General features: G+C 38.3%; 1 protein-coding gene across 1 annotated transcript in view; it reads right to left on the reverse strand.

Moving 5' to 3' along the window:
* Positions 1–12,153, reverse strand: part of ADGRB3 (adhesion G protein-coupled receptor B3) — a 738,716-nt gene that overhangs the window by 722,011 nt on the left and 4,552 nt on the right. The gene's annotated exons all lie outside the window — the stretch shown is intronic.

Raw genomic sequence — 12,153 nt, forward strand, 5'->3', positions numbered from 1 at the left:
CTTGCCACCGCTGCTGCTGCTTTGCTGAGCGCTGAGTCAGCTTCGCTGTAGCAGTAAGTGAAATAAGGTATGAATTTTAAATGAGCGCTATAGCGCAATAGCACTAAGTGAAACCACGTTAAGTGGGGGCTGCCAGTAAATGACTTTTTTGGTTTTCATTTTTTATTTTAAATGTTTGTATTACTTTTCTCTCTTCTCCCCTTTCTCTCTTTTCAGTGATAAAATAGGGAAAAGAAAGGGGAAGGAAACCAAGAAAACAGAAACAAAGAAGAAAAAAGCATTATCAATTTTTACTTTTTCCAGAAAAACAGAATATTTTCACCCCCCCCCCCCCCCCCCCCCCCCCCGATATGTTTGCCAGCCTGCCAGAGGGAGTCCTGTCCTGTAATGGCAGAATTCCTGATAAAGAGGATGTGCCAGACAGTGCCTCTCTTTCACTTCACAACACAGGATTCTGGAAGGAAAAGATTTGAGAATTAACCCATCTGGCCCATGCAAACCTCTCCCAATATTTTTCTCTGGGTCCTGTCATACATCTACTTTCAGTATTTGTGAAACAGACAGACCTCTCTCTGGAACATTATGACAATCTTTCCTTGTTTGCCCAGAAAAATCACTTTTGGATAAAGGAATTCCTCAGAACAGCAAAGACTTCCTATGCCTGTGCCCAAAAGCTTGCAAAGAATTTTTTTCCAACTACTCAGTTGGTCTAATAAAAGATATCACATCTACCCAAATAGCCTCACCTACCTTCCTCTTCACCAAGTATCAAAGCCCTAAATGGCCACAAAATAAAAGACTAAGACTTGAAACAATATTTTAAAAACGTAACATCCTGATATTGATACTACTATGTAAACCAATGGCTGATAGTATACATTATGAAGATCCATATCATTGTTATGATAATGAATACATCTGGGAAGTCATAGAAGTAGGGTTGGAAGGGACCTTGTAGATCTTCAAGTCCAACCCCCTGCCTGGGCATCTCATGCACATAACACCTTTAGGGATTACCCCCTGCCTGGACATCTCATGCACATAACACCTTTAGGGATTACAAAATATATATTTCTAAATCTCTCATATAAAAACATCAAGTAAACCATGCAAAAGCTTTTTCCCCTCTTTCTAGTAAATAAGCCCAAACCAATTTTACTGACATTTCATGCAGAAAACCCTTGCTAGGCTGAGATTTTTTAAATGCAGATTCATTTCAGAGTGAAATTTTATAGCCAAATTATAAACCCAAACGAAAAGAGAGCTCCATAATGAAAATACTGATAGAATTCACTAACCAGTGGCTGACAGTACACCATAGCATTATTTGACAATATATACTTGGGGTTAGGAAAAGATATCGACTTACATTTTCAAGTCTGATTATATAAACTCCATATTTCGAAACAGTATTTCAGCAGATCATTCTAACTTACTGTTACATGACTTGCTTTTCTCAGCTGCCTACTTCTCTGCCCTCCAGTCTATTCTGAATGCTAGTGCTGACATTTTCATTACAGCTCATTGTTCTGATCATCCCTCGGGCGCATACCTTTCTGAGCAGTGAATCTCTTTGTGGCCCCACTCCTATACTTAACTTTAATGCCTTTTATAATTTAATCTCTCCCTCTTGATTCACATGAAAATCTCACCACTTCACTAATGGTGGCAGCTTCTAATACCTTTTTGTCCACTTCTCACACAACTGCATTTTTGCCTTTATATATTTACACAAAATGAAAGTCACAAAAGAATCAGAATTGTTAAGACTATTCCTCCAGAAGTATGTGTAATTGCTATCCAAAACTCGAATGACTCCAGTTTTTTATCCAGATTGATCTATTGTAATGTGTTTGACAAATATAAATCAATAAACCATTTTTCAGTATTGGGCTTTCTTCAACTAATAAAAAGTACACAAGCTTTTAGAATCCAGGAAATCTGTCATAAATGCCACAAAAATTTCTGAACATATTCAACAGAAATAAAAATGGACAACAGAAACTGAAAATGCCATTCTTGCTGATTAATTCTACATAGACCTTAGCTCTTGAGAAGAGAACAGAGAAAGATTTATAAGGCTGAATTGCTCTAACAAGTCTCTGTAGATTTTAGGTGAACACAGAACGCAGCTACACATCTCTGTACAGCGACATTGCTACGGCACCGTGCTTTAGTATTTCCTTTTGGAAATACCAAAGCACAGCGCAGTAGGGGTGTTTACTGGTCCACGCATGCAGCGCAAGAGTAGATTTTGCCACTACATTGCCATAGCGGTACACTATACCCAGGGAGTGCACTGCAACAGCGACAAAGCCGACAATCGTGTGTAGAGACACATGATCGCCCACTACAGTGCCATAACGTGCCATATGGCAACACAATGCATTACTACGTCGTCATAGGGCAGTGTGTAGACACGCCTACAGTATAAAGTCACTTGTGTAGGAACAGAGGGAAAGGATAATTAGCTAATTAATTGGGAAGAAATAAAAAAGGAGAAGAAATTATAAATTATACTGTAAAATTAGACTAGTCAGATATATTAAAGTATCCTAAATGTCAGGGTTTTATACTGCTTAAAATATTAGATATTGTATTGTAAAGGATTAGGAGCTATCCAGGAAGTTCAAAGTTTCTCTTCTACTACCCATCCTGCAGAAGAACAGATGACTAATCCTTAGCATCTGTTACAGCATATCTAAATTCTAGAACCAAATAAATGGACACAATGTCCATTTAACCTGCTATATAAAACATATAAATGAATAATCTGCATGATGTGGTGAAATATTTCAAAATGATCTTTTGCTCCACTTAACCTGATTGCTCATTCTTAAAATGAAACTCTAGCAAATAATAACATATATGTTATATGTTTATAGTTCTCCATTTTTGCCATTTCTCCAGATAATTTCAGCCAAACAAAACATTTATGTTTTGGTTTTCTGAATTTACTATCCTATTATAACCATAAAGAATGACTTATTGTTGTAATACTGCTTTGCTCTGCTTATCGTATTTTAATATACAGTAGTGGGTCCCAAGCATGGTCAGGCCATGTGCAACAATACTGAGCAAGTAATGCACAGTGGACATGGTTTGTTTTTCCCAACAAACTCAGTTTTAACATTTTTATTTTGCGTGGCCATGACCAAGGAGTAAAAAAAAAAAAAGTGTAAAAGGTAGGGTAGCAATGGGCTAGGACCCACAGAGCTACTGAATGTCTTGTTTGAGAGCCAGCTTCCTGTTGGCCTCCTTCATTTAGATTCTCTACCCCTGAGTATGAAGCACACCTATCAATCTTTACACATATCATTATGGATCACCTGCAAGTTTGCTGGTCACCAACTAATCCAGTGGTTCTCAACTTTTTTAGAGTCGAACCATCCTTTGTTAGACTCAAGGCACCCATCCATGACTTATATGAATTGAGTAGCAGCCCATTTCAAAAACTAATTTATTATAGTGCTTACCTCTCCAGAAGGGCCAGGCAGTGGGAGTAGGGCAGCAGCAGGCAGGGATGAGCCTAAGTCTGCATTTATCTCCTCATGCCTCGTAGCGCCCTTCAAAAGATCTCACAGCACCCCACAGGGTCCCCCAAGACCCTGGTTGAAAAGCACTGATCTAGCCAGTTCCAGGAACTGAATCAATGGGGTGAAAATATGATTTTTTACAGGTAAAGTTAAAGAACAGGATCGCAAAATGAGAGGTGTTGCTTAAGACATGCACTGGCCAGTAAGAGACAAGAGCTGACTGAAATGTAGAATATATTTTGATGGTTCACCCTATCATTTTGCACAATATTGTAACTTATAAGTGCAAAGCCTACTTGGAAAGGGTCTTTTCATTATGGGCATTATATACAAGAGAATCATCTTTCCCTCCAATGTCCTTTCCCTCCAATATCAGGGTTTGAACCCCCTGAATTTTAAATTCCTAGCTTAGATTTTACTGGAACAATTGCTAACTGCTTTATATACCAACCACAGAAGAACACTTTGATGCACACTATCACAGTAGCTTGCACAACTCCTTACTGGTCAGCAATAGAATATGCATGAGTAGGGCTTATGGATCATGCCCCTAGTTTTGGGAGAGGAGGGTTACTGACAGCAAAAGACCAAAGCTGATTTAGTCATTTGAGAGTCATTTGGGAAAGCAATTCTGATTCTTGTGTGAAACATGGCACTAAACACTGTGGTCACATCTATATGAGCATGGACCTTTGTTTCCCAGGGGACAAGAAGCAGCTGCATACCTTGTGCTGCTTCTACTTGTCCCTAGGGGAACACCTGTGCCACGTGCACTCTGCCGTGCGGCAGGTTACTTCGGGTGAGGTAGGGGAGGTAGGGCTAGCACTGGCCTGGCCCCAGAACCCTCACCTGGGTTCCTGGAGGCCTCCTGGGGCTGCAGCAGCAGCAGTCCCACCACTCAGAGCCTGGCCAGCAGCTGGAGTATGGCTCCAGCTGGCCAGGCTCCAGTTTTGGGTGGTACACTCTTCTTCCACATGGGCTGCTCCACTTTTTTTTTACCTTGGCTCTTTTGACCCTGGGATATCCTAGCGTCAAAACACCCCATCCCCCATGCTACTACCCTGCAATGCAGGGAACAGCTGAACATGCGGTATGTGGTGCCACAGATGTGGCACAGCCGTGTTTGTCTGGACATGGCCTGTTGAGCAGCTGTTTCCTGATAACTCCCTAAATGGAGTATTATGACCTTAGTCAGAAATATTGAGTATTATGACCTTAGTCAAAAATTCTCAACAGCATAAAGCAAAAACAGTGGCATAAAGCAGGACTGAATAATAATTGGGGTATTACACTGGATTCTAACCACAGGTAGAAGAAGGGAGTTCTCAGTCTGTTCATCTTTTTACTAAGTCAGACATCCATCTTCTAAAGTAAAGTGATATTTGATTAGAGAGCTGCTCTCACATTTTCCCCCAGAAGTCAGTAATAACATTTTCACTAAAGTAGATTGCCTTTCAAAATCAACAGGTTTAGATTAGCGCACAAATATTCAGTCATGACTGAAACATTAAAAGCTGTTCTACTTACAAAATACTATCTTGATATAACTGGTAGCTGGGTAAATCAGTACAAAAGGAACAATGTGGGCTAAAGACAGATTTCAAACTTTTTAAAATTACTGAAAATGGATGCAAAAAAGTGAAGCATGCTACTTAAATATTGCTAAAATGGATGATTTTGATAACTTTTCTTTTTGAATCATTTCATTTTCCATCAAACCTTCATGAAAAAAAATCAAAGCTTATACTCAATACTGTGTTTTTGATGTTTCAAAGAAAAATTTACAAAATAAATTTAAAATTGCTACTAAACACAGCTTACTTCCAAAAGTCATCAGTATACATTATCAAAGAAATCGATAGATTTCAATTATGCTATTTGTGCCATTTGTTTTTCAACCTTCACTTCTGGATTATATCTCTACAAGAATAAGAAGGGGGACACTGAAAGACAACATAATGGGAATTACAGTATTTACCAGCTTTTGGTGGAAGGAAGAAAAGCAGAATGGCTACCTTTGAGTTGTAGCACTTTCATTTAAATATCAAAGTTTCCAAAATTAATCCTAGAAAAAGTTTGAGTTAGAAGGTTACAGATTCAACTCAAAACCATCAAGTCATGCTGCTGGCAAAGCTATTGTCATTACAATATGCTTTCTCAAATAAATTATACCATACTTATTTAAGCCAAATTCTATAGCTAATAATGGGAATCTGCCTCAAATAGGAACTAAAATATTAGCCCCCTCCAACTTAAATATCAAACCCAGTCTTATGCATTGCTTATTAGAAACTATATTTATTAATTCTAATGATGGGTTAGCCCATCAAAATTAACTTTTTTTTATAACTCCCTTAGCAGATTAAAGAAACTGGAAACAACCCCCAAAATCCTATTTTCTTTCCCCTTGAGCATTAACTAGCATCTAAAACAGTTCAGACACTGAAATATTAATAAATTATGCATAATTTGTAAATTTGTATTTTACCTCATGTTCAACTTTATTATAGAGTGCATTTTATATTTCTTGTTAATAATGAACACAAATCATGCTCTCAGGAATTCTGCAGTGACCTTTGTTTTAATATAATTATTGAATATTTATAGATGAACAGCTAAACTTCAATTTGAGATTTCAAGAACCACAACAACTGTGTTTGAATCCTTTGATAAAGCTCATAATATGATTGAATAAACTTCATAAAATTAATTCGCCAAGAAGAAAGTATTTCTTCTTCTCTGAACAAATTGCCCTTTGTATATTGATATGTAAAATAGATCTATGCTTTTGCAGATTAAAAACTAAACAAAACTGCAATCTGACAGACTTCAAGATGAGATTTTTTTTCAGAATAACTATGGAAAACATGTTAAAAATAATTCAGTGAATTAATATATAATAATAGAAAATTCAGTATATACATTAACATATAAAGACAATTCAATAAAATATTATTGGGATCTCATATCTTCAAGTTCTCAGTAAACAGAATCCCAGTTGTCTTTAATGACAGCTCAAAAACTCAAAATATGAACATTTACAAATCCAATCTGATTGGGCATATAGTTAAGGAGTTAGTCGATCAATCAGCTGACTGTGTGGAAGAGGCAATATCATCTGATGGATATCTTAAGAGACTGAGATCCTTGGCAAGTTTTGCCACTCTGTCTCCCTTTCCAGTGTTTTTGCCTGTCCTATAGATAGGCATCTTCTTGGGTTAGGGCAGTTTCTTCATCTACTTGTGTACATCCTGGGGTTTCAACGTCAAATAAAAAGATCACTATTGAGGTTCTTGTGATGTGGTAGGCAAGCTTGCACTGTATGGTTTTACTTGAATCACACATTCTACAGTTAAGTATCTTATTAAAAGACTAGTTATCCTTATACTACAGTACAGGAGACATTCTTCTTCCACTGAAACTCCAGAAACTACAATGACTTCAACAGGATGACTCTACCCAAAGAAGCTGTTCGCTGCTCATTTGTTTGTGAAAGCATGAGCATAGTAAGAAGCCAAGCAAGATAGTTGATCTGCACCAAAAACAATGGGTCAAAAGCCTCTATCTCTGACATCACAGAAAACGGTATCCCAGCTTAAGTACAAGTAATTAATAGTCATGTAAGCTTTTTCTCTGATATGGATTCAGGGGCTGTTCCAAAGTCCACTTAAGTCAATCACTGAAGAAAAGCATAACTGAATTTTTATGCATAAACTCTGGTTACTTTAAACCCCCCCCAAAAAAGAAATAAGTTTTTGTAACTTATTAAAATAAAAGCAGTGAAAATGATCAATAACACCACAAACTAAAGTACAATCATTAACAATAAGAGTATATTATGCTTGAAAACAAGGGTAGGGGCTATTGATTATAACAGAATCTAATCATTAAATGTTTTCCTACAGTGCATTGTTTACTTCAAAGAATATCTAAAATCAAACTTTCATGGCTCTACACTGTGTCCGAACTTGAGAGTTAAGAGGCACAAACATGCTTTAAACATTCCAAGAATTTAAGGGGTTCATCATTTACCAACAGAATGGCTCAAGTAGGTGCCAGATCCAAAGCCCTTCAAAGTCAATACAATATAAGCCTTTGAATCAGCTTCAGTGGACTTTGAATCAGTCATAGCAGGTGATGTGTACATGAGTTTACTGTGCAGTAAATTAGATGCACAATAAACACTGCACATCTACACGTGCGCCCCTGTTAGACTGGAATAAACTAATTTAACTTGTATTTACCAGTACTATACTGTTTCAGAGTAAAAAACTCCACAGCAGCACATGTGTAGACACTGCCGCAGCTGGCTGGGGCCTGCCAGCTAGCCCCACACTGAAGCACCCTCCTGCCCATCAGCCCTTCCACAGCACGTTGAGCCGGGGTGTGGAGAAGCAGCCCAGGCTGGCAAGCTGAACCCTGGAGGCCCCTGCCACCTGGTGCTGCTCTTACCTGGCTCAATGTGCTGCGATCCTGGACTCACATGTAATCATGTGCCCAGGAGCAATAGACTCTTGTGTGATAAGCACTGTAGTTTATTGAATGGCATTAATTCCACATACAGATGTGCCCACTGAGTAGAAAAATAAAGCTGTAATAAATTATGGAAAAAAGTAACCATGATCCTATTAACCACAGCCATTTTAGCAAAAACAATACTCACTATATATCATGAAAGTGCTTTTTGTATTTTAGACTCTGGATGAGCTCACACTACTTGAGAACAACAGCGTTCCAAGCCTGTCTTAGAATGTCTTATATCTACAACATTTTAGTAAGCTGTAAAGGTATGACAAAGTGGCAGTTTTTTTCTTCTAAAAGCTACCCATACATAGATAAAAAGCTTATTGCTCCATCCATGCTCATCTTCCCCTCTCTGACTGAATTCTCAGGTCATGGATAAACTATTGAACCCATAAGGACAGGAACATTGTTTTTCTATAAAAGCCTTCTAAATACTTCTTTATGCTGACTCCATGCTTTGGAGGACAGATCTAATTATTGCAGTTCTTTTATTTTTTGCACTAGGCTGGAGTACTAGTTGTACATTAAATACTGCATATTCTAGCAGAAGCTATTATACTCTATTCTGTGTTCTTAAACCTTGCATAAACACATCTTCCCCATGTCATCTGCATAGTATAATAATCTAAATCCTTTGATGAAGATATATTATAATATATTACTGCTGTGTGGTTTTTAGCTTAAGCTTCTTGTAGGATACTCTGTCACAAATTGGTCTTCAGGAAAATTTGACCCTGGATTTGTATTATACCCTAATTGCTTTTTAAAATATGGGCATAAAATTTAGACATAAATAGAGCAGTATACAAATATATTATATAATTTTTACAAATACTTTGCAAACTCATTTTCTATTTCTGAATAGTGCATAATAAATGATTGATTATAACAGAAGTGTGTTACAGTAAGCTTACCCATCTTATGTACTTTATGTCTGGAATCAGTAAAAGAGCTAGCCTTTTAGTACTCAGATGTCAGTACCCATGCATATTGCTGGAATTTGTATCAAGAACAGTCCTTGTGTACTGAAAAATCCCACTGAAGTCATTTCATGCTGGGTGAGCAAGTAATGCAAGGTCAAGCCAAAGGGCAACCATGGATTTCCAGATGCTGTGATCTAATTAATTTGAATTTCCCATCCCTACCATTCTCAAATAGAATTACTATGGAAAAGAACAACACATACCTGTGGTTTTTCTAGGGTAGTGGTGTGCTGAAGACATTTTTTAAAAATGAGACAAGAATGTAGAATAAGATTCCACACGTTAGTCAATGTCTTCATAAGTCGTATTACACCTTGGAATATCTATGAAAATAATATATAGCCCTGACCCTGCCACTCCCAGCCACCAAAATTATTCCTATTCAGTTTTTCTGGGTACTTTCTAATGTGCATAAACATAGTGGAACTGGGTCTATGCTGGCTGAATAAACATTGTATATGATGACTGCATGTGTAACACTGAAGATGAAGAAGAGAAACCCTATTGGGCCATCCACTTAGCTTTCTGCCAATGAGTGACTGTTCTATAGAACAAATTTACTAATGATCTGTCACATCTAAATATCTCAGAAGAAATGCTGAAGGAAAAGCCTGATTGTCTGACTGTGACAAGCTAACTTCAGATACAGTGGATATATATCAATAAAAGTGACCATTATTATTGTTCCCTTGATTTATAACACCAGTGATTCATCTAATGAAGAACTGCTACTTATACTATCTATTTCCAAAATCGTTTTATTTGGAGAAAAACAGATCCAGCCTCCTTGCTTAAGCTAGTTCCTCCTATTGTTCAACATTCTGCATCATGTTGGGAAGCAAAAACACCAACTGTGTAGCTGTCAAGCATGTTATAAATGCAACAATTTCTGAGAGGAAAATGCTGATTAACCTTTAACACACGTGAAAAGTGAAAAACCTGAGAGGCAAAAAAGAAGGAATGACAATAGTCCTAACTATCCTACAATGCAGTTCTAAGCTGAAGTCATAAGGGACAATTCCCCAAAGGCAATCAAACTTCACCTGCCCAACAGAAGGCAGTTAAAGTTAGTCAAAGATACTGGAGAGGACCTTGCAAGAGATTGTCCAGCCTTTGTCAATCTCTCCCATTGTCATCACTGAAATTTCAATACTACTAAAAAGCTTGAAAGAAGACTGTGTGGTTTAAAATATGTTCCTACAAGGCTCTCAGCTCCTCCCACAAATTGCTGAACACCCTCATTTCCCATGAAATGACAAGCTATGCTAACAAAACTTGTGTTTGTACTTGTACGAACACTACTGCAAACAGCAATGTTCCCCTTTTTCTTTACTGTTGGATATGCATTATTTTTCGACTGTCCTGGTTTAACTTGAAACAGATCACCTGCAGAAATACACTTTGCATCTTGTGTAATAATGTTTTCAGATGCAAGTGACAAAATTCATAATGCTCATGCTAGAAATATATTTTTAAACCTTAAATAAATGCCAGAGGGTTCAAATGTCCTATAAATTGCTACTTTACATAAAGATACCATTCCCATAGGCTTAAGTGTAAGTTACTGATACTACTTCTGAGCTTTAATTTCTATTTATAGGCTTATATGTAAGAAACATTCAACCATATTTCTCTTGTGTTTTCTTTTTGTGAAAACCAGGTAAAGTAATACTTTAAACTAAACGGGAAACAAGTTCATTGTTATTTGAAAGTTACCTCCAGGCCTTAATTTTATGCTTGACAAAATATTTCTACCTTTAAGCTAACCATGCCATGAATAAAATCCAAAGGCAGAAAAAACAACACAATTAAAACGTTGAAACAATTGTATTATTTTGTTAAAAACTCCCAACAGCATAAAGCAAACCAAACTGCTACCTACACTGAAAAAAAGACCTGAAGGCTATTTCTCCATCTGCAAACCAGTTTTCCCCTTGCAATAATGCAGTTTGGCTTTCTACCGTGACCCTGAAAAAACAGAGTTACGTTGGGACGGTATTAAAATAAGATATGACTAGAATTAAAAGTGAAATGCATTTGTGGCTTATTCTGGAGCATTCAGATTTGACATACAGAAATAAAAATTAGTTACAGCTCTTCATTCCACTAAACATTTTTAGAACCAGGTTTTCACCACCTGCTGTGGTGCTCAGCTTATTTTGTGAGGGGGAAAAAATAAAACTAGAGAGGTTCTGCAAACACAAGAGCTGCCATCTCTGGGCTCACATTTCCCATTTAATCCATAAATGCAGCAGTGCCCGGACGCTCTCGTGCTAAAATTATAGCCAGGGAAGTGTCATCTCTGTTACAATTAAAATTTAATCACTTGCAAAATGCAGCAGCTGAGGAATGACACCACAAACACTCTGCCTTGCACAGCCCCTTCATGCAGCTTATTGAATCTGTCCAGAAGCCTGAGGTTTTGTCCAGGAAAAAACACAACCTGAGAAAACATTTAAGCAGCTTTAAAACTGGTCTTCCCAGCTCACTTGAGAGTTGGCTTTTTCAGGTCTATTGACATGTAGGCAGCCTTAATCCCACGAAGGCTGTTTGGGGGAGGGGGTGGTTTCTTTGCCCAGGGAAATTTAAGTGAGGGGTTTTGGGGTTGCTTTTTTTTTTTTTTTTTTTTTTTTGAATCCTTGCAACAAAAAGAAAGCCGAGCTATATTTGCTGTGCCTACCATTCAACTTCTCCCCCTCACACAAGAAGCTGACAGCCCCTGTAAAGCAGATGCTAAGGCAGGCAGGGCTCGAGCACCTGGGGCTGCGGCGGCTGCTGGGGGTTTGTTTCCCTTTCCCCAGCCGGGCCGGGAACAAGCCCGCTTCCTTCCAACAGTTACTGCCTTGAAATATTAATGGAGCCCCTCAGTCTCCGCCAACACAGAAACCGAGACGCTTTCTCTGCTGCTTAATTGTCCTAACAGCCAGCTTCACAGTTTAGGGAGGGGGGCTCCTTCCAAGGGACACTAATTAAGCTTGAAATGGGAAGTCCTGCCGGGCTAGGGCTCGTCGGGGACGTTGACGAGGCTCGGGCAGGCCGGGCATCGACGAGCACGTTGTTGCGCTCGGGCCCGGCTCTGGACCCGTTTGCACGACCCCCCCCTGCCCTTG

The sequence above is a fragment of the Alligator sinensis genome, unplaced genomic scaffold (assembly GCF_000455745.1).
Source record: "Alligator sinensis unplaced genomic scaffold, ASM45574v1 scaffold499_1, whole genome shotgun sequence".
Taxonomy (NCBI): domain Eukaryota; kingdom Metazoa; phylum Chordata; order Crocodylia; family Alligatoridae; genus Alligator; species Alligator sinensis.